We start from the raw sequence: 23,596 nt of genomic DNA, 5'->3' as shown, positions 1-23,596 counted from the left end.
GGAGAAAAGGGAACCCTCTTACACTGTTGGTGGGAATGCAAATTAGTACAGCCACTATGGAAAACAGTGTGGAGATTTCTTAAAAAGCTGGAAATAGAACTGCCATATGACCCAGCAATCCCACTTCTGGGCACACACACCAAGGAAACCAGATCTGAAAGAGACACGTGACCCCAATGTTTCATCGCAGCAACTGTTTATAATAAGCCATGGACATGGAAGAACCCATTTCATTCTTCAAGGGCAGCCAGCACATGTTGAAGAAGTGTGTCTTTACTCCATGTATATTCTCAACCTTTAAACTAAGAATCATGTCTGATCATGTTCTAATGGCTATTGGTATGATCAATTCTGTTGATGCCGTACAACTTCTATGACAGAGCGTAGTAGAGTAAGCGCAGTGATTCTCAGCACTCTTCCAGTTACTTCTATCAGATTTTTGTATTTAACAAATGGTAACGATAACCTATTCTGGCAAAACAAGAGGATAGGATCATGGAAAAAAAATAAGGAACAACTTCACGAATATTTCTGTCACTTGCAGGCAGCATTGCACTTATGTATGTCCAGTTTAACGTGAGTGGAAGCGACATGCAGCATCTTACCCACTACCAGGATTTAACATGTTACTTTTAGCAAGAAATAACAAAATCAGAGCCTCTCATACAGAGGAAATCATATGGGCACATTAAAGTTTGAAGAATTTCAATTCAACTCTATTAGAAGACTCTTATTCCCCAAGGATCGTGGTCAAAGGGTAAGTTTACTTTTGCATTCTGCACACATATTTATATACTCTCACCTACTCAAAATACTCAAAGTAGTCTCACCAATAAGAGAGTCCATCTATAGAGGATCTTCCAATTTATGATTAATTACATCACAGAACAGGACATTTCTATAAGAAGCAGCCCAGGTTTTAGAGAAATCATTCTTATAATCAACTGTAGTATTTGTTCTTGGAACGTTTTTTAAATCACAATTCTGTTCTCTTGATCAACAGGAAATAAATTTACTGTAATCCTTCTTCCTCATGGCACACTTACAGGTCTTGTAGATGGATATCAATTCCTTCAAAGTTCATCTATATGGTCATTCTTCCTTGTCCTTTCAGTTAATCTCTCTTGATGTTAATACTCCCTGTTCTGTTAACTTTACGTGAATTCAATCTATTGCATGAAAGCCTCTCTTAAAATATTGCATCAGGAACTGAGCATATTATTCAATGTACAATTTAGTCAAAACAAGAATTATTTCCAGTAATTTGAACAATTTACCATTTTTAATACAGCTTGTCATACTGTGTGCATTTTGAGTATTCTTGCAATCATGGAAGACTTGGGGCTTATAGTGACTGCATGATTGTTAATTCTTCCAGGTTCTTTGCACATGAAATGCTATTTAGAAAAGCATCCTACTTCTTTTTGGCTCAACTAAATAAATCCCCATTTGTTATTGCCAATTTTTTTCTTGAGTCTGTTTATCATTTCAAGACTATCAATGATATTTTTAATGTATGATCATATCATGTACTTTCCCTCTCTTAATTTCCATCTCCTTCCTATACCCACTTCTCCCCCCTTCACATTCTAAGTGGTTTGGCCGGGGCCCCACCTTTCTACCATAGAAGTCTTGGTCTCTTAAAATTTTGAGTCTTGAACTGAGATAAAAAGGCATGTAAAGCTGTTGGAACTTTGTTATCTGGTGACAGCAATACATAAGCTTGTCTCAGAGCTCCATCTTCTGTGATCTCCTCTGCCTCCTGGTTGTGATTCTGCCTACTCAGCTGTTCTTGCAATTCTGTGAGATAGCATGTATTCCCCAGTCATTTCATTCCAAGCTCAAATTACTCAATGCTGATCTAGTTGCTCACAACCAAATATTCTAACTGTTTCATACAATTCTCAATTTTGCATCCACTGTAACTTTTATTATTAAAAGTAAAACTTTATTCTTAAAAAAATTAAGCTTTGCATTCATTATAGGTTAGAAGATATTCACTGATTGTTTGTGTAGGCTTTATTTTTCTTTTTTTCTGAGAACTGCCTAGTCATTTAGAAAAACGAAGTTATTTACTTCCTGGAAATATAATTCATGGGATAATGATTCGAAAATCTGATTAGAAAATGTACAGACATTAAGAAATATATGAAAAGTTATTTAAATAGATTTATTATGTTGTTGTTTAGTCTCCAAGTGTTGTCTGACTATGCGACCCCACGGACTGCAGCGCACCTTGCTTCCCTATTTTCACTATCTTCTGGAGTTTGCTCAAACTCATGTCCACTGAGTCAGTAACGTTATGCAATTATCTCATCCTCTGTCACCCCCTTCTCTCCCTATGCTCAGTCTTTCCCAGCGTTAGGATCTTTTCCAATGAGATGGCTCTTGGCATCAGGTGGCCAAAGTATTGGAGCTTGAACATAGTCCTTCTAATGAATATTCACTAGTGCTTTCCTTTAAGATCTTTTAAAGTGTAAGATTTATTATATTTACATTTTAAATTCTCAACATTTTATAAGTATGCATTTTAAAATCCAATTGGTTCAAACACATTGGCATGTGTGTATAGATGCACATATGTGTGTATACATGCATATATGTGTGCATACATTTATTTTATTATGCTATATATAAGTTACTTTGTATTCATTACTTCTTTTCTTTTAAGGACTTTTTAGAAGATAATTATCTATACTTAATACATGGATAAGTACCTGTTTAATAAATTGTTCAAAGATTATGTCACTTAAAAGTTTTACTGAACATGAACTTCCTGTCAGAATTACATTAAAGCACATGCTATTAGAGCAAATATACTAAAGAAAATGGAGATAAGAAATATGACAAAAATAACATGATTCAGGGTGAGAATATCAAAATTTTGGAGTGAGCACAAATATTGTGTAAACTTTATAAAAACATGTAGAAAATTTATTTATATTGTGCTTATGTGTGCACCATCCAGAAATGCATTTTAAAAATATTAATATTTGATTATATATTAAGTCTTGGGGGGAAAGTGAGTAAAGACTGAATAAATGGATATGTAGAGAGCATATTTATCTTGTTCTTAAAACAGAAGCTTGAAACTACCTTTCATTTTTATATATAAAAGAGAATTTGCTCTACTCTACATCCCTATACAGAGATATTTTGAAAATACACAAGACCATGAACATTTAATTCACTTTTTAATAGTGAATGCTAAAATTAAATAAATGGCAGCTAAGTTACAGATATTTGTAAAAACATTAAGATAATTTCCAAACTGAAGCCTCTGTGATTTGGAAGCTTAAAAATGTTGGAACAAATACTCCAATACTACTTGTTGGTATTAAAGTACATTGCAACTTAGTATCTAATGCTTTATATTGAGTCAAAATACAGCATTTTTTTTCTTTTAATGTCTGAGTTTTTACAATATTAAAATGTAAAGCATTTAAAATGAATTTTTTTCATAGTAGTCCTGAAGTACTGTTCAAGATAAAAAAGAACTTCAGTTCAGTTTAGTCGCTCAGTTGTGTCCAACTCTGTGATCCCATGAACCACAGCACACCAGGCCTCCCTGTCCATCAGCAACTGCCGGAGTCTACCCAAACCCATGTCCACTGAGTCGGTGATGCCATCCAACCATCTCATCCTCTGTTGTCCCCTTCTCCTCCTGCCCTCAATCTTTCCCAGCATCAGGGTCTTTTCCAGTGAGTCAGCACTTTGTATCAAGTGGCCAAAATATTGGAGTTTTAGCTTCAACATCAGTCCTTCCAATGAACACCCAGGACTGATCTCCTTTAGGATGGACTGGTTAGATCTCCTTGCAGTCCAAGGGACTCTCAAGAGTCTTCTCCAACACCACAGTTCAAAAGCATCAATTCTTCGGTGCTCAGCTTTTTTCACAGTCCAACTCTCACATCACTGGAAAAACCATAGCCTTGACTAGACGGACCTTTGTTGGCAAAGTAATGTCTCTGCTTTTTAACACGCTGTCTAGGTTGGTCATAACTTTCCTTCCAAGGAGTAAGCATCTTTTAATTTCATGGCTGCAGTCACCATCTGCAGTGATTTTGGAGCCCAAGAAAATGAAGTCAGCACTGTTTACACTGTTTCCCTATCTACTTGCCATGAAGTGATGGGACCAGATGCCATGATCTTAGTTTTCTGAATGTTGAGTTTAAGCCAACATTTTCACTCTCCTCTTTCACTTTCATCAAGAGACTCTTTAGTTCTTGTTCACTTTCTGCCATAAGGGTGGTGTCATCTGCATATTTGAAGTGATGGAATTTCAGTTGAGCTATTTCAAATCCTAAAAGATGATGCTGTGAAAGTGTTACACTCAATATGCCAGCAAATTTGGAAAACTCAGCAGTGGCCATGGGACTGCAAAAGTCAGTTTTTGTAAATGTTTTTAGATTTTATTACACTAAAAAAATTATGTCTATTTTGGTAAGAAATTTTTATGAGTGACTATTAAGTTTTTTCAAATTATTTTCCTTTTTTGATTGAGATAGTTAAGTAGTATTTATATTGCATGAAGAGAGACCAAATATCAAGCAAAAGAAATTAGAATATATAACTGAGGTAAGGATATGAAAATGCATTATTTTGCAAAACCAGCATGTCTATTTATAGTTTCTTTTTCATTTTTCACTTTAGTATCATAGCAGCTAACATTAAATTTCATTTTTCACTATATTATAGCTCATTGCCTCCAGAATTCCTTTTTTTATAATCATAGAAATTACATACCTATTTCCACAGTGGATAATTTTATTAGGTATGGTTAATACAAATTTGAATTGTAATTTTGAGGTTGCATATAAATACAAGAGGAATATTAGCTTATTAAAAGCTTGCTTAATATCAATTGTTTTTACCTTATAAGTCTAGATATAGAATAGATCATCTTTTATGAAATTAATAAGCATTCAATAAATTGACTGTGCATCCTGATGAAGTAGTGACTTGTTCTGGCATGAAATAAGTTCAGGTGAGAATTTTTACATAAGAATTTAATGGCATTTCACCATTTTCACAGAACAAATATATTAAAAATATCTTCCATCATCTTAAGGTAACATATGGTTTTATAGTTTACAACAGTTGGTGCAATTTATAGAGGAAATTGAAAGGGACAAGTAGATAGTATTAAAGTCACAAAGCATGTTATTCAATTAGAAGTAAATAACTATGCTTTAGAAATATAGCTGCCTCAAAACTTAGAATAATGAAGTCTTATTTCAAATGACTTTTTGTAGCCTGATACACTGTGCAAATAATTAATATATAAACAGTAGTATTTCTGAGATTTCTGAAATTATAGACTAAGTATAATTGTCTGTCACTATTTAATACATTTATTACTGCTATGGAAATTTTTAAAGTTCATTTATCTATTTACATTATGCTTTATTTTATTGATTTTAGAGCCTTTAGTCTTAGTGAAGTTTATTTTGTGTGCATATGTATGTCAGCAACAAAATCTCTGTGATTTCTACTTAATTAAAATAGCAATCATTATTTAATTAGTGTAGTAGGCAGAATTCTAAAATGATCCCCATGATTTTTTTCCTTCAAGTTAAGCCTCTGATTATGTTATATTCCATGGCAAAGGGATCTTTCGGATATAATTAAAGTTTTTAATCAGTTGACTTTGAATTAATCAAAGGGGAGATTACCCAGACCAACCTAACCTAATCACCTGAGCCCTTTAAAAGTAGGATTTCTTTGGTTGTTTATAGGAATTGGACACATAAAATGAGAGAGGTTCAGGGAAGGCTCTCCATTGTTCTGATGGAGCAGGGCCAGAGGCAAAGGCAGAAAGTATCCAGTTAGCTCTCTCTAGCTCCAAGCACAATTATCTATAATATATCTCCTAAAGACCTCTCTCTCCCCCCACCCCCCAGGAAATGACCCTGATGAATTATTTTAGTTCCTGGATCCACGCAGTGTCAGCACTGGGTTCCTGTGAGACAAAAGGAAGAGGACAGGCCAGGGAGGGCTTCTCATCAGTACATGTTCTGACCGGTCCTGACTCTCCTCTCCTTCACCTTCTACACACACAGCAGCTTTTAAATGAAGAAACTGCCTCGTCTGAAAGAATAAGAGGAGGTAGGAAGCAGCCTCTGTCAGGCCCTGAGCTGAGGTGTTCTGAGTCTAAATCTGGAATACAACTGAGGACTTTCAGTCCACCAGGGGCAGGACAAATGTGAGAAACAGACCATAGGAAAATGCCTACGAAGCAGATAGTTCTGGGTGAACTGTAGGTTTCAGGACTATTCTGTTAGGAGAGGCAGCCTTTTCAAGATAACTCTGAGGACAAAGTTCTATTGTTACTGCCCTGTGGAGGGCCAATTCTTGTCAAAATTGTGAAATGGATTGTACTGGAACTTTCTGTGACAGAAACTCTATTCACTTTGCTTGGGCTAAAAGGAGAACCGGCTGGCTCACGTTGTTGGGAAGAACAAGGCAGGGCTGGCTCCAGGCACAGAGGAATCCCCAGGTCTCTCCTCCTCTCTCTCTCCTCTTGAGTCCCATGTTTGTTGCCTTTTAAGGCATCCTCTCTCCCTGTGGTGACAGAGGGTTACCATCAGCATCTGGGTTTCACTGTTTTGGTATCAATCCCCAAAACCACTCTGATAGACCTTCCTTGAGTTACATTTGTACCTCCAGACTCCTCACTGCTTCGCCAAATCAGGAGCGGGGACAGGTCCGCTCGCACTATTCGATTTGGGAAGCCAGAAGAGGGGAAGTGCTCTGGGAAGACAAAACAATCACATGTACTAGTCACTGGGGCAGCTTTATGGTTTCCCACCACCATCCTCCTCCACCGGCCCTGTGAGGCATTTACTCTCCTCTCACCGCCCAGCCACTGTCCAGCACCCATCTCAACACTCTGTCTGTAAGGACTGCTGTCCTCTCCACTCTGTACTTTATAGTCTTCAAATTCCAGCCCCTGATGAGGATGGAATGCATAAATTTGAAGCTGCTGAAAGAAATATTCCTTCAACTGAGGAGCCTCCTCTGTTGATGGAGGAAGGTCAGAACCCATCAGAGTACAGGGTGTAGGCAGTTGTCTTAGAAAGTCAAAAGGTGTACTTTCATTTATTTGAATTCATGTCAGAGCTTTAGGATCCTCTCTAACATACAAGAATAGCCTCCAAGTTTTAGAAAGCTTCTCGAGAAAGCTGGCATTTACCTTATCCATTCAGACAAGCCCAAGCTTAAAAATCTGTTAGGAATTCAGCAGTAGAGGCCTGAGCCTGGAAGCAGAGCTTCCTCCAGATCTAGGGCTGCCAAAGTGGCCCCTCCTGGCCCTCACTTCAGGGAAACTCCAAATCAGATCAGCATTGCTGGGCTTGTTCTGTGCTCTAAGTTGGACCAGACAATCAACGAAAAGTGAAAAACCATACTGACCCCCCAAGAGGCCCTGACTCATCTTCCCTCACACTCAGAAAATATCACCTTCCTTATAGAACTTTCACAGCCTCCATAGATTATTTTTTGTTGTGTTGTGTGTTTTAATAGTAATTGGACCAGAAGGATTGTGAAAAATCCTCTTAAAACCAGAGATCATAAAATTCAGAACAGTATGTTGGGCTTTACAGGCTAAAGTAGACTTCCCAATGTGTCTTGTTTTCTTGCTACCAAATAACAGCCTTGACCTCTAGGGCTCCAGTCAGGGACTAGTTAAGGACTAGCACTGTAATGAGTACCATGCCTCTCTCCTGCATGGAGGGGGATATCTGTATCAGCTGTGTCTAATAGTCATATGTACATAAGAGGCCAGAAGAATCATATCCTCTCTGATTTCTATATTATGCTGGAAAATACCAGAGATTCTCAACCATTATCACACACAGGATTGCCTGGGAAGCTTTCAAAATAGGCCTATGTCCTGACTTCATCCTCAGAAGCACTGAAATAATTATTCTCAGGTGGAGCACAGACATTGCAATGTATTACAAACTTCCCAGGAGATTCTGCTGCACAGCAAAGGTTCAGAACCTGTGCTATACACACAAAAATTGTATTTATTGAGGCCTTGCCGTATGCTAAGGATTGCACTTAATTATTTAGAAGCATTATCTCATTCAAGTCTCAAAACGACTCTACTTGATAGCTGCCATTATACTCATTGTATAGAGGAAGCTATTGAATTTAGAGGGGTTATTTAAATAGCCATTAAGCCTTTCTATGGTTAAAAGTCAAGTTTCTTTGGGGAGGAGGAAAATGGTGATGATGATAAGAACGACAGGACAATAATGTAGAAATATTTAGTGCCCTCACTCTTCCTTTTAAGTACACAGAAAAGTTCATTAAAAGAAGATACACATCAACAAAGGAATGGAGAAAGAAGATGTGGTACATATATGCAATGGAATATTTCTCAGCCATAAAAAGGAATGAGACTGCATCATTTGAAGAGAGGTGGATGGACCTAGGGACTGTCATACAGACGGAAGTAAGTCAGAAGGAAAAAAAAAAGTTGTATTTTAACGAATATATGTAGAATCTGAAAAAAATGGTAGATATGGTCTTATTTGCAAAGCGGAAATGGAGACACAGAGGTAGAGAACCAACATGTGAATACCAGGAGGGAAAGGGGAGGAGTGGGAAGAATTGGAAGATATGGAATTACATACATACACTACTTGTGTAAAATAGATAATAAATGAGAACATAGCACAGGGGACTCTACTCAGTGTTCTGTGGTGACCTAAGGGGTAAGGAAATCACAAAAATCAAAGTGATTCACTTTGCTATACAGCAGAAACTAATATAGCATTGTAAAGTAACTACACTCCAATAAAAATAAATTTGAAAAAAAATACACACACTTGCACACATATGACACAGGGTTTAAAAGAACCTTAAAATTATTCATACCAGAATTTAAATTTTGCATATGAGAAAATTAGGAAATGAAAAGTGAAATGATTTGCTCAGTATCACACATATTTGAAAAACCTGGTTGTAAGTCTCCTGACTCCTAATTTGGGCCACTTTTCCATACTCAGTGACAGAGAGCTCATCAGGAAAACAGATCAGTACCAGAAAATATACAACATACTATAATTGCATTCCTCCAACCTATGACCATTACATTAAATTGCATTCCTCCAACTTACAGCCATGACATTACCAACCAAGTCACAGTCATGTGCTTATGCTGAGAGTCTGAAAACAGTTTGCAGAGGGCTTCTTGGGAGTCTCAGGGCTGTGTCCTCCATTATTTATATCTGAAAAACAAATGTGTTTTCTTCCAGAAAGGCTACCTAACCCATGTGAAATGAGTCCACCAAACCCATATGCATTTAGGTTTTGCTTTCTCAGTGGTTTCCAAACTGGTTCTACCCTGTCAGGTCAGAATTACTCAAGGTACTGATATCAAAATACATTATTGTGGGCCATGAAACCTTAGTACCAATCAGAATTCCTGGAAATGAGGCCCATTTTGAAAAAGTACTCAGGTGATTCTTCTGCACATGAACACTTACTTAAGAACCACTGACTTTAGGTAAGAGCCTTTCCTGCTACAGGTGGGTTCCCAGAAGGACCAGGATAAAATCAGTGACTTCATGACTAAAAATGCCTTTTGCTTTGTTAGTTCTGATTCTTATCTTATACTGAGAGCAATGATATTCCACTAGGAAATCCCTGAGAATTTCTATACAGACTCTAAGCCAGGCTGGAAGGCCTATGTAAAGGGCTGCGGTTCCTCTACCTTTTGATCTCGGGCATTGGAATCAGCAGAACATGGCATCTTTGTTCACCAAGTCCCTCGAGCCCCTCAGCTTCTCGATGCCTCGTTTGCTGCCCAGAGGACTGTCAGCAGGGGCAGATGGCCAGCCCTGGGGCTCAGCTCCGCCCCGCTCTGCCGTGCTTCCCCCAAGCAGTGGCTTTCCAGAGAGTGACACCCTGACGCTCCTGTGGTCATTTGCCATATTTATACTTTTTTATCATCTCTGGGGGATTCAGCCTTTCCATTTATGCTAGCAATGGAAGTACAAGTGAACCCCTCTGCTGACTCAAAAGTTTTTACTTCTTCTTGTAATGTTTAACCAAAAAATCAAAAATTTATGAGGAACACTGGGTGCTTGCTCTCTGAAAAGAAGGCAATCCTCTGTATAAAATATATCTATTTCTTTGCATTCTAAGACTTATTTTTCAAGGCATAGGTATGCCTTCTGTGATATCATAGGATCATAATATGAGACCTGCCTAATCAGAGATAGGCAGCATCCTGACAATTGGATGTTATGTATTCGTGATGCAGGTAGAGGCCAAAGAACAAGAAGAGACAGAAGGGAGTTGCCTCTAACCATTTGTATGAAAAAAAAAACCCACCCAGCTATTTGAACTAAATTGAACCATGTAGTATTATCATGTTCCGTTATATGTTACCCTATCAAAATCTTTAGTCAATCTCTTCAAACAGAATCAAACCCATATATAGTAGGTAAATTTACTAAAACAGAAGAAAACTGGAAAATCCTTATTCTCCAATCTCCGGAATAAACAGAATCTGGAGTTTAATCTGATTTATAGCCCTAGTGCAAATCCAGTCCAACATACTCAAAGTGTCTACAATGTAATATCAAAATATATTACAATAAAAACCTATTTTAGACAATGTATTAAACTAGAATCCAATCATGAATCATGGCATTTGGTTCTAGAGGGAAACATGGTAACAAAGGTGGGAAATCTAAGCAAAAGTATGTCTCTACGGGATAATAACCCTGGGAGATAGTGAAGGACAGGGGAGCCTGATGTGTCCATGGGGTCGCAGAGTCAGAACTTAGCAAATGAACAACGACAATGGAACAGGCCCAGAGGCATACCCCTGTACCCTGAAACTCTGCATCTGACTACTGTGGAGTCTCATGACTCAAGTGGTTAGGGCTAGGCCCAAGTAGGACAGGATTAATGTATTTCCCCTCAGTTAGGAACCAGGATTGAGCTTGTTGGTAGGTTTGTCCTAAAGACAGTTAAGACAGACAAAGCCTTAAGCTAGAAAGAAAGAAGTTGATGGTAACAAAGAATCAACTTGGAGGGGTACAGTCATACACAGCCTGCTGGTGGAATCAGACGGGGAAAGTCTCCCAGTTCATTCCCATTGGAAAATAATTTTCCTCCTTTATCACAAGATGTCATTTTACTCTGAGCCAACAATCTGCAATTAAGGTTTCCCAGAACTGAGGGTGCGGTGGAATTCTGTGGCTAGGGTGAGACACCTGCCACTGGCACCAGCACAAGGACATTTAGTGCTTGGCCCAAAGAGCTGCCCGTTACTCAGTTGAATCTGGAAGCCAGGACCACCCGGCTGGAAAGCTTCATCTCCTTCCAAGTTTCTTAAACACAGAGACACCTGGGCTCCCCAACAATGCTGACATTTAAAGAGAAGCCTGCCTTTAAAAGGCAGTGACTATTACCCACCAAAATGATCTCATTCACTTTTGTTCTAGAAATGCTTTAACACTTATTAATATTTAATACTTACCTGTGCTTCCCATAGCATCAACCCAGTAAGTATTGCTTCAATCTTAATATAAAACAATGTGCTTGATTGCAAAAACAGATGAGTAAAACTCTATATTTGCCCTAAATAGGTTTGCAATCTAGTATTAGTAATGTTTTACACATGCGAAGTGGTGAAGTATCAAGAAGTGCAATCTAGGACCATCTGAATTTGTTAAAGGCAGACAAAGCCTGAATAGGTGTTTCTAAAGATCTAGTGCTTAGTTCTCAGAGTGTCCTTTTTTGCTTGATGTGGGAGGACTGGAAAGCTTTGTAGGTTCATTTTTTGTATCCGGATCCAGCCTTTGACTGTTATTTCCTCTCTGCCTTTTGAGTGTTATTGAGGATATGTAAAACACAGGGAAGAGCTAAAAGGAGTTACTCAATCAGTCTATTGAAGTATTTTTTATATATGTAATTTTTGTTTATTTCTCTGTTTAGCTATGCTGGGTTTTCATTGCTGCATACAGGCTTTTTCTCTAGTTACAGTGAGGGAGCTACTTTCTAGTTGCAGTGCACAGGCTTCTCATTGCAGTAGCTTCTCTTGCTGTGGAGCACGGGCTCTAGGGCTCTAGGGTGCACAGGCTTCAGCTGGTGTGGCATGTGAGCTTAGTAGTTGTGGCTCCTGGGCTCTAGAGCACAGGCTCAATAGCTGTGGCACATGGGTTTAGTGACCCCACAGCATGTTGGATCTTCCCAGACCAGAGATCGAATCCATGTCTCTTGCACTGGCAGGCGAATTCTTTTACCAGTGAGCACCAAGGAAGCCCCAACATGTTTTTAAGTACTTACTTTTATTCTGAAGCATGAACTCTACCCTGCATCCTAAGCATGTGCTTTTCCATATATTTTCCATGTTCTTCACAAGCATCCTATATCCGGTTTATAACAGGCTTAGATGTTCTGTGTCACTTGTCAAAACTTGTTAGAAAATGATAGAGTTGGAACTTAAGTCCAGCTTTGTCTATTTTCAAGTAGTTCTCCTAAAATATTGTTAGATTTTGCCTCATGCTGTAACTAGCTACCTACCAAATTGCTGTTGTTCAGTTGCTCAATTGTGTCTGACTCTTTGTGACCCCATGGACTATAACCCACCAGGCTCCTCTTCCATGAGATTTTCCAGGCAAGGATACTGGAGTGGGTTGCCATTTCCTTCTCCAGGGGATCTTCCCAGACCAGGGATCAAACCCATGCCTCTTGCACTGGCAGACAGGTTCTTTAACACTGAGCCACCAAGGAACCCCAACTACCAAGTACTTGGTATCAATATGGTACCAGGGTTGGGGGTAGGAGTGGAAAATTATTCTAGTTTGAACTAAAAATTGTAGAATTAAGGTATTTCTCAGCATGTCAGCAAAACTCATGGGATGGGCAAACTAGAGATATTTTCATGAGATGACAGAAAGTTAATTTGTTACGATTATTAACCTTTGGGGGATTTTGAAATACCTCTAGTTAAATTCACATACCCACAAAATGTTTGTACAAATTCACTAGGCTCATATAACTTCTGCAGCTCATTCAGACCCAGTCAGGACTGGTCGACTCAGGTAAAGAATATAATTTCTAAGGGAAAAAGGAACCAGTCACAGCAAGCTTGACGCATTAACCAAGTCTCAAGCATAGTGTGGTGTCTCCTGCTCACCTTTGGCTGGTACTCTAGCTGCCATCCACTCTAATCTTACGGTCCTGAAAGCTAAGATGAGAGTAGCAGAAAGAGTAAACCCTTAGGAGGAGTTAAAATTCAGTGCAAGCTGCTCTTGTGTAGTAGAAAAATTGCACACATACAAAAGAGAGTAGAAAATTCCACCTAAAATATGGGATTTAGTCCCGAACCTCATGCAGCTTTGGTACATTGGGTGTCAGGTTTTAGTAGCAGTGCGATCTGTCAGGGGCTTCTCCAGTGGCTCAGCAGTAAAAATTGGCCTGTCAATGCAGGAGCCACAGGAGACCCAGAATCAATCCCTGGGTCAGGAAGATCCCTTGGAGGAGGAAATGGCAACCCACTCCAGAATTCCTGCCTGGAAAATTCCATGGACACAAGAGCCTGGCAAACTATAATACATAAGGTCGCTAGGAGTCAGATTGAGAGACTGAGCAGAGCAGAATGGCATTGGTCATCATGTAATTGATGTGATCTACTAGGGACTTTCAAAACAATTTTGAGAGTTGTCAGTCTAAATGAGGCTAGAGAGACAAGAGCATTAGGAAGAATAGCTCCAAAACACACACACATACCCCAGAAATTAACAATAACTCCTACTACATATAATAATTATTACATTATTATAATAATTATATAATTACACTATTATATAATTATTATATATAATGATAGTTATCATTGTGTGGAAAACTTTACAGAAGTAATTGAAAACATGAAAATGTTTGACTTACCAGTGAAAAAAAGAAATGGTTCATTGTGTGAGAAGACTGGAATGTGAAGAGACGGGATCACCAAAGTGATTAGCCAGCAAAAGCATTACTTTAAAAATAAAATGATTTTTCTATCTTCTAAAAATTCCCCTTTTTTTGTAGTGGCCCCATTGAATTCTACTAAAGCTATACAAAATGCATTTTTTTCAACAGATTAATTCTCCAAAACCCATTAATGTATTGCTTTAAGAGCCTTTTACTATTTATTGTTATTCAAATAACTGTCTAAATAACATGTCAGTTGCTTCTCCTGTCAGAAAAGTCTCTTTAGACCATGAAAGAAATGGTAATTAAACAGAATCCCTACTGGATGCCATTGATCTTTCACTCGGGATTGAAACCTTTCTGTAGAATATCAGAACTGACAATAATAAGTTAACACTTGAATATAAAGTGTCAGTGTGCTTTGGGAATTTAATTTCAAATTCTGATTACAAAATATTAGACAGCTGTGTATAATTCAAAGCATTAGTACTTAATAATTGTACTTTAAATTGCTTAATTCTAAAATGAGAATAATGTGTGGCTTCATATGGACTACTTTCTTATTTATAATAATATATGTATCTTATGTATAAAAATTATATCTCATTAATTTTTTATGTTATTCTGAGATTTGGGGGATATTTCTGATATTTTTACGGATTAACCAAAACTAGAAATTGGACATAGTGCCATGGAAATCCCTTTCTGCAGAAGTTTGCAATGTAAATCAACAATTGTGGGAAAACAAACTTTAACAGCACAGGGGTAGATTTTTGTTGTCCCTTGTTGTTGATGGTTTTTGTTTTCATGGGGTCTTGATTCTGTTTTTGTTTATCAGGTTAATTTCTTTGCTTTTGGACACCAGAGAACTTTTATCTTATTTTGGCCCCATTGATTTTTTTTTAGACATACCTCACTCCTTTGTCTGCTACATTAAACAACTTTTAACTGCTATTTTGCAGCTGAGATTTTAAAAAATCTATTTGAAAACCCTAATGATCAATTTATTCATCTTGAAACAGTATCCATTGGGCACCTACTACATGCCAAGTACTGTTCTGGGCAATTGGAACACAGGCCACTGACTCCATGAGCTTGTAGTTTACAAACACCCTAATAAAAAAATAAATGCTATGGCAATATATAGAAAAAGTAGTTAGTGCTAAAGAAAAAGAAGATAACAGAGCATAGAAAGAGGGACCAAGACTCGGCGCAGGGTTGCAATCTTATCTAAGGTTGTAGGGGAGACCTCACTGAGATGTCTTTGAGGAGGGATTTAGAGGAGTTGAAGAGGTTAGCTACAGACATCTGGGAAAAGAGAATGAGACAGAGAGAGGCAGTGCAACTAATATAAAGTGGAATTATATCTCATGCATTCAAGGAATAGCAGGAAGGCCAGTGTGCCTCTAGTGGAGTGAGTGAAAGGAAGAGTAATAGGAGAAAAGACAAGAAGATAATAGGGAGACTTATAAGTCTCTGCAAGTACTTGTGATTTTACTCTAAGTAGCAGGGAAATCCTTTGGAAGGTTCAACCTCTGCCACCCCCATCTGCTTTTGCCTTCCTTCTTTCCCAGCATTAGGATCTCTTCCAGTGAGTCAGCTCTTTGCATCAGGTGGCCAAAGTATTGGAGCTTCAGCTTCAGGGTCAGTCATTCCAATGGATATTCGGAGTTGATTTCCTTTCAGATGAGTCTCATCTGGTACCACAGTTCAAAAGCATCAGTTCTTCAGCTCTCGGCCTCTCTTATGGTCCACCTCTCACATGAGTACATGACTACTTGAAAAACCATTGCTTTGACTCTTTGTCAACAAAGTAATGTCTCAGCTTTTTAATATGCTGTCTAGGTTTGTCACAGCTGTCCTTCCAAGGAGCAAGCATCTTTTAATCTTCACTGTCTGAAGTGATTTTGGAGCCCAAGTAAAGAAAATCTGTCACTGCTTCCACTTTTTCCCCTTCTATTTGCCATGAAGTGATGGGACTGGATGCCATGATTTTAGTTTTTTGGATGATGAGTTTCAAGTCAGCTTTTTCAGTCTCCTCTTTCACTTTTATCAAGAGATGCTTTAGTTCCTCTTTGCTTTCAGCCATAAGAATGGTGTCATCAGCATATCTGAGGTTGTTGATATTTCTACCAGCCATCTTGATTCCAGCTTGTGATTCATCCAGCCCAGCATTTCACATGATGTACTCAGCATATAAGTTAAATAAGCAGGTGACAATATATAGCCTTGACATACTTTTTTCCCAATTTTGAACCAGTCCATTGTTGCATGTCCTGTTCTACCTGTTGCTTCTTGACCTGTATACAGGCTTCTCAGGAGATAGGTGAGGTGGCCTGTTATTCTGATCTCTTTAAGAATTTTCCACAGTTTGTTGTGATCCATACAGTCAAACAGTTTAGTGTAGGCAATGAAGCAGAAGTAGATGTATTTTTGGAATTCCTCTGCTTTTTCTGTGATCCAAAGGATGCTGGCAGTTTGATCTCTGGTTCCTCTACCTTTTTTTTTTTTTTACAATATTGTAGTGGTTTTTGTCATACATTGACATGAATCCACCATGAATACATGTAAATCCTCTACCTTTTTAAAATCCAGCTTGTACATCTGGAAGTCCTCAGTTCATGTACTGTTGAAGCCTGTCCTGAAGGATTTTGAGCGTTACCTTGCTAGCGTGTAAAATGAGTGCAATTGTATGGTAGTTTGAACATTCTTTGGTATTTCCTTTCTTTGGGATAGGAACAAAAACTGACCTTTTCCAGTCATGTGGCCACTGCTGCATTTTCCAAATTTGCTGGCACATTGAGTACATCATTTTAACAGTATCATCTTTTAGGATCTGAAGTAACTCAACTGGAATTTCATCACCTCCACTAGTTTTTATCATAGCAATGCTTCCTACAGCTCCCTTGACTTCACACTCCAAGATGTTCGACTTTAGGTGAGTGCCCACACAACCATGGTTATACAAGTCATCAAGGCCTTTCTTGTATAGTTCTTCTGTGTATTCTAGCCACCCCTTCCTAATCTCTTTTGCTTCTGTTTTGTCCTTATCATTTTCAGTCCTTTGTCATGCCCATCCTTGCATGAAATATTCCCTTGATATCTCCAATTTTCTTGAAGAAATCACTAGTCTTTTCCATTCTGTTGTTTTCCTATGTGTTTTTTACATTGTTCACTTAGGAAGGCTTTCTTATCTCTCCTTGTTACTCTCTAGAAGTCTCCATTCAGTTGGGCTATCTTTCCCTTTCTCCCTTGCTTTTTGCTTCTCTTCTTTCCTCGGCTATTTGTAAAGCCTTCTCAGACAACCACTTTGCCTTCTTGCAATTCTTTTTCTTTGGAATGGTTTTGGTCACTGCCTCCTGTACAGTGTTAAGAACCTCCATCCATAGCTCTTCAGGCACTCTGTCTACCAGATTTAATCCCTTGAATCTACTCATCACCACCACTGTATAAGGAATTTTATTTAGGTCATACTTAAATGACCTAGTGGTTTTCCCTACTTTCTTCAATTTAAGCCTGAATTTTGCGATTATGAGCTCATGATCTGAGCCACAGTCACCTCCAGGTCTTGTTTTTGCTGACTCTGTAGAGCTTCTACATCTTTTGCTGCAAAGAATATAATCAATCTGATTTCAGTATTGACCATCTGGTGATGCGTCCACATGTAGAATCATCTCTTGGGTTGTTGGAAAAGGGCATTTGTTATGACCAGCATGTTCTCTTGACAAAACTCTGTTAGCCTTTGTCCTGCTTCATTTTGTAATTCAAGGCCAAACTTGCCTGTTATTCTGGGTATCTTCTTGACCTCCTACTTTCACATTCCAATCTCCTATGATGAAAAGAACATCTTTTTTTGGTGTTAGTTCTAGAAGGTCTTGTAGGTCTTCACAGAACCATTCAACTTCAGCTTCTTTGGCATCAGTGGTTGGGACATAGGCTTGGATTACTGTGATGTCGAATGGTTTGCCTTGGAAACGAACTGAGATCATTCTGTTGTTTTTGAGATTGTTCCCACGTACTGCATTTTGGACTCTCTTGTTGACTCTGAGGGCTATTCCATTTTTTCTAAGGGATTCTTGCCCACAGTAGTAGGTATAATGGTCATCTGAATTAAATTCACCCATTCCCATCCATTTTAGTTCACTGATTCCTAAGATGTTGATGTTCACTCTTGCCATCTCCTGCTTGACCATGTCCAATTTGCCTTGATTCATGGACCTAACATTCCAGGTTCCTATGCAGTATTTTTCTATAGAGTATTGACTTTATTTTCACCACCAGACACATCCATAACTGAGCATTGTTTCTGCTTTGGCCCAGCCTTTCCTTCTTTCTGGAGCTATTTGTAATTGCCTGCCATGCTTCCCCACGTAGCTCAGCTGGTAAAGACTCTGCCTGCAATGCAGGAGATCCCCGTTCGATTCCTGGGCCAGGAAGATCTGCTGGAGAAGAAATAGGCTACCCACACCAGTATTCTTGGGCTTCCCTCGTGGCTCAGCTGGTAAAGAATCTGCCTGCAATCCAGGAGACCTTGATTCAATCCCTGGGTTGGGAGATCCTCTGGAGAACGGAAAGGCTACCCACTCCAGTATTCTGGCCTGGAGAATTCCGTGGACTGTACATAGTCCATGGGGTCGCAAACAGTCAGACATGACTGAGAGAGTTTCACTTTCACTTCCCCAGTAGCATATTGGATGCCTTCTGACCTAGGAGGAGTGCTCATCTTCTGGTGTTGTATCTTTTTGCCTTTTCATACAGTCCATAGGGTTCTCCAAGCAAGAATACTGGAGTGGGTTGCCATTTCCTCCTCCAGTTGACCATGTTTTGTCAGAACTCTTCACTATGACCTGTCCACCTTAGGTGGCCATGCACAGCATGGCTCACAGCTTCATTGAGTTACAAACCCATTTGCCATGACAACGCTGTGATCCATGAAGGGGGCCTGGATAATAGATATGTTTTAAAGGTAATGCCATGGGATTTGCTGATGGGTTAGAGAGTGAGAGGAGTTGAAGATGGCTCTAAGTGTTTGGTTTAAGCAATCAGAAAGATGGAGATGTCATAACTTGGAGAACACAAAGCCAAAGAATGGACTTAGAAAGATAAAGAACTCTAATTTTTAAAAAAGTGGAGTTTGGACTTCTGCTTTCCTGTCTGGAATTTAAGAAACTTAGAAGTCATCACTCCACTCTAATGTATAGAAACTGCAAAATCAACAACCCTTCTTACCTCCATCACAGAAATGATGTCACAGCACACCCCCCCCCACTGCCCCTCAAATTGGGGAGACAGGCAAGTACACAGAGAGGCAAGCACACTGGAGAGGAAACCCGTAAGCAGTAACTTCCACAGGAACCAGTCCAGTGTAGGAAAACTTTCCCTGTAATTGATGGATTGCTGGAGGCTCAGTGTGGGAAAGTTTGAGAGTTTAAAACTCCAGGGGCCCCACTCATGGGGTACCCCAACATTTATGTAAGTTTTACCTCCAGGACCCATACAGATCCTCACAGTGAATATCAGAAAAAATTCTCTTCATGATTCCAGCAGAGTACAAAAAAACAAAACCCTTTGAAAATATGCTAGAGAATTCTGATTTTAAGGCCTATCCTCAGGTAAAACTATTTTACCAGAGCCCAATTTGCTGGGGTTTTATCAGAATCCAACCTATATGAGGGAAGGGAAATATGCAACTGCAGCCCATCCTGTCTCATGTAGGGGAATAAGAATATTGAGAAGTACTGGTAAAATTCACAGTCCAGGGATGCAGGCTCTCTATGAGACTGAGATCTAACTATAGGACTTGTTAGCATTATAGAATGCTTCCCCTCCCCACCACCACTTACCACAGTATTACTAAAGGCCTTTTATTTAATATCTCATATTCACCTTTCAACAAAAACCTTTAGAAAACATTCTAGCAGAGGAAAAAAAAATAGTTCAAAGAGAATTAGAACGGGAGTCAGAAATAGCAGCTATGATATGGTGGGGTATATTCAGTGTTAGATGCAAATAATCAATAAATTTCTGTCTGCCCTGCTCCCAGCTTTTTATGCAATTTTGCCTCCAATGAGCTCCAGCAGTCTGTTGTGACCTACTGTCCTCAGGGTACCAGAGCCACTTGTGCAGAAAGCTGAAAGTATCTGGGTTTTCCATTCACACCACCATGCGCACACCCTTATTCTGCATCCAGTCCTTTGCAAGTGACAGATGGCATGGCAGGATGACAGCCCAGCTTACTTGCCTTGACTCGGGACTGTTTACACCCTTGCAGCATCAGGCTAGGGTACCCATCCCCCTTCTGTTCATATTTCCCCCGTTTCTCCAGAGACTGCTTCTCAAATACAAGAGTGCTTCTAAGAAACGTGACCTGAAACATTTTTGTAGTAAGTTTTCGCAGCACCTTGTACTTCTGCTTCATATTACTCAACTGACAGGCAATTACTTGTGCAAAATCTATTTTCCCTCAAGTGTGTGAACTGTGTGAGTGACTGTGTTGTCCTCACTGCTGTATCCTGAGCATCTAACCCTGTTAGTGGCACATAGATTCAAATACATGTTGGATTGTAAACGAATGAATGAACAAACCAAGAGGATCAAGATTAATTAGTGAATTAGTGACATGTTTGTAATGTTGTTAAAGGAAACAATGCTCTATTGCCTCTAAGTAGAGTTAGTGAATTAACCTAAGACAGATAAGCTAGACTTACTGCTGAAAAAGTCCTTACAAATATACTTGTCAGTTTTTTGCCTTCTGGACCTTCTTTATATTTTCAACTCTGATCACTTTACTTAAAAGAGAAGACAGAAGCAAGAAAGGGGCTAAGTAGGTACCAGTTATACAGGATACATGGTTGTCGTAGTCCTTCTTCCTCTTAGGTTCCATCCTTATAGCTATGGTCAATTGAACAGTGTTCAGAATATCAGATTCTTTGAACAAAGTCAGCAAAACACAACAAATGGTTCAAGCCCCAGTCATCACCTCTGCTGCTCATATTTGCTAATTGAGGCCTCAGCAAATGGTTCAGGTCATCAGAGCAATAAATTCAGGAGAGGAAATGTGTGCATTAATCCACCTGTTCATCTGAAGGAAAAGGAACTAACTGATTCTCTCAGTGTGTGTTCTCACTCACTTAAGACACCAAATGGCAACAAGTATTTCCTGAATAATGTCAGGGCAAAGAATACAGAAGAGAAGTACACATGGAAAAAAAAATTAGCTGATTCTTCCTGCTCTTCTGCCTAGAATTTTAAAAGGCAAACTGAACAAATGTGAATTTTTCATTTTTAAATCTTTTTTTAAGTTTTCTTCCTCTGTGAGTTGAATATTTCATTCACCCAATATAAATATCAATTTTGAGTTGTAATGTAGAAAAAGATGTGTTCATTATCCATAAGACCTTGGCTCCAACTTGGCTCCAATATTCCCTTGGGGAGCTAAGGAACCTTGCTCAAGATGAAAGAAATTAAGGTCCTGCTCTGAGCTGAAGAGAGTCCTGCGGAGAGAAAAGTCAATGTGTATTGTCTGCAAAGATGTCTTCTTTATAAAAGCCTCATGCTAACATTTTGAGAATAGTTATACCATCTCAGAAAAGAATGAGAACCATGTTTGACTTTGTGTGCTAAATGAAGAGAGAATTCAGTAACTAAATCTCTGTTTCATCATGTATGCAAATTAACTGTATTGATTTTAACTCAATAACTAAATCTTGTTTCACCATAAATGCAAATTACTGCATTAAAATATAATTTATTTAATCCAAACTTAGATGAAATGTTTATTCACATAGTAAATGTGAAAAAGAAATAAACCCCCTTAGTTCATGGCAGTGTTGTTTTATTTTTGTTTTGCTTCATGGTAGTTGATTTAGAATTTCCTTAATGCTCTTCCTGTGACTTTGGTTGGCATTTGATAAGGACAGCTTGATGGTTATATTTTTAAGTTCCTGAATATATACTCTGGTTCTTTCAAAAAATAGTTAATGAGCTTATGAAAAGATGACACTGGAATGGCTATTGGAAGTAAATAAATCAGGAATGGAAAATAAGGACTGAGGAAAAAATAGAAATTCAAAGATGCTTGTCATGGAGATTAATACTGTTTATATGACTGAAATTCTCAACATCACTCTGGACCTCCTGTCAGTCTACAGAAGGTCAAATGTTGTAAGTTTAAACACACTAAACAAAAGACAGTGGGGGGGGGAAACATCAATATTTCATTATATGAGACTCAGTTCAGTTCAGTTAAGTCACTCATTCATGTCTGACTCTTTGCGACCCCATAAACTGTAGCCAGGCCTCCCTGTCCATCACCAACTCCCAGAGTTTACTCGAACTCATGTCCATTGAGTCAGTGATGCTATCCAGCCATCTAATCCTCTGTCATCCCCTTTTACTGCCCTCAATATTTCCCAGAATCAGGGTCTTTTCAAATGGGTCAGCTCTTCCCATCAGGTGGCCAAAGTATTAGAGTTTCAGCTTCAACATCAGTCCTACCAATGAACACCCAGGACTGATCTCCTTTAGGATGGACTGGTTGGATCTTCTTGCAGTCCAAGGGACTCTCAAGTTTCTTCTCTAGCACCACAGTTCAAAATCATGAATTCTTCAGTGCTCAGCTTTTTTTATGGAGAGTCCTTAAAAAACTAGGAATAAAACCACCATATGACCCAGCAATTCCACTCCTAGGCATATACCCTGGGGAAAACAAAATTGAAAGACAAACATGTATCCCATTGTTCATTGCAGCACTATTTACAAAAGCTAGAACATGAAATCAACCTAGATGTCCATCAACAAATGAATGGATAAAGAAGTTGTAGTACATATATACAATGGAATATTACTCAGCCATAAAAAGGAACACATTTGAGTCAGTTCTAATGATGTGGATAAATCTAGAATCTATTATTCAGAGTGAAGTGAGTCAGAAAGAGAAAGATAAATACTGTATTCTAATGCATATATATGGAATCTAGAAAAATGATACTGAAGAAATTATTTACACGGCAACAGTGGAGAAACAGACATAAAGAATAGACTTATACACATGGGGACAGGGGAGGAGAAGATGAGATGTATGAAAAGAGCAATGTGAAAACTTACATAATCATATGTAAAATAGATAGCCAACAGGTATTTGCGGTATGGCTCATGAAACTCAAAACAGGGGCTCTGTGTCAACCTAGAGGGATGGGGAGGGAGATGGGAGGGAGTTTCAAAAGGGAGGGGATATATGTATACCTATGGCTGATTTGTGTTGAGGTTTAACAGAAAACAGCAAAATTCTGTAAAGCAATTATCCTTCAACAAAAATTAAATTAATTTTTTTAAAAATCACCTGGTCCTAATACACAATTGAATGCCAGTTAAGGCCTCTATGTAAACTCAAAATGTGGCAGTGGGCAGAGAGATTGACTGGCTTGATGGCCTCACAAGACAAGCCTCATTCGTAAGTTCTCTTGTTTATTGAATCTACCATCTCCTAGTCTGGAGTGGTCTGCCTCTTTCTTCTATCTATCCATGACTTCCATATACAGGAAACTATTTGTGAACCAACAGTTGACAAACCATTTAGGAGATGGGAGAAATGGGCCTTGGTAAAGGGGTGTCCACAGAGAAAATTCCAAGTTGGTCTTTGGCCTCTGTGTTCTTT

The sequence above is a fragment of the Odocoileus virginianus genome, chromosome 2 (assembly GCF_023699985.2).
Source record: "Odocoileus virginianus isolate 20LAN1187 ecotype Illinois chromosome 2, Ovbor_1.2, whole genome shotgun sequence".
NCBI classification, from domain to species: domain Eukaryota; kingdom Metazoa; phylum Chordata; class Mammalia; order Artiodactyla; family Cervidae; genus Odocoileus; species Odocoileus virginianus.
This window is presented reverse-complemented; position numbering follows the sequence as displayed.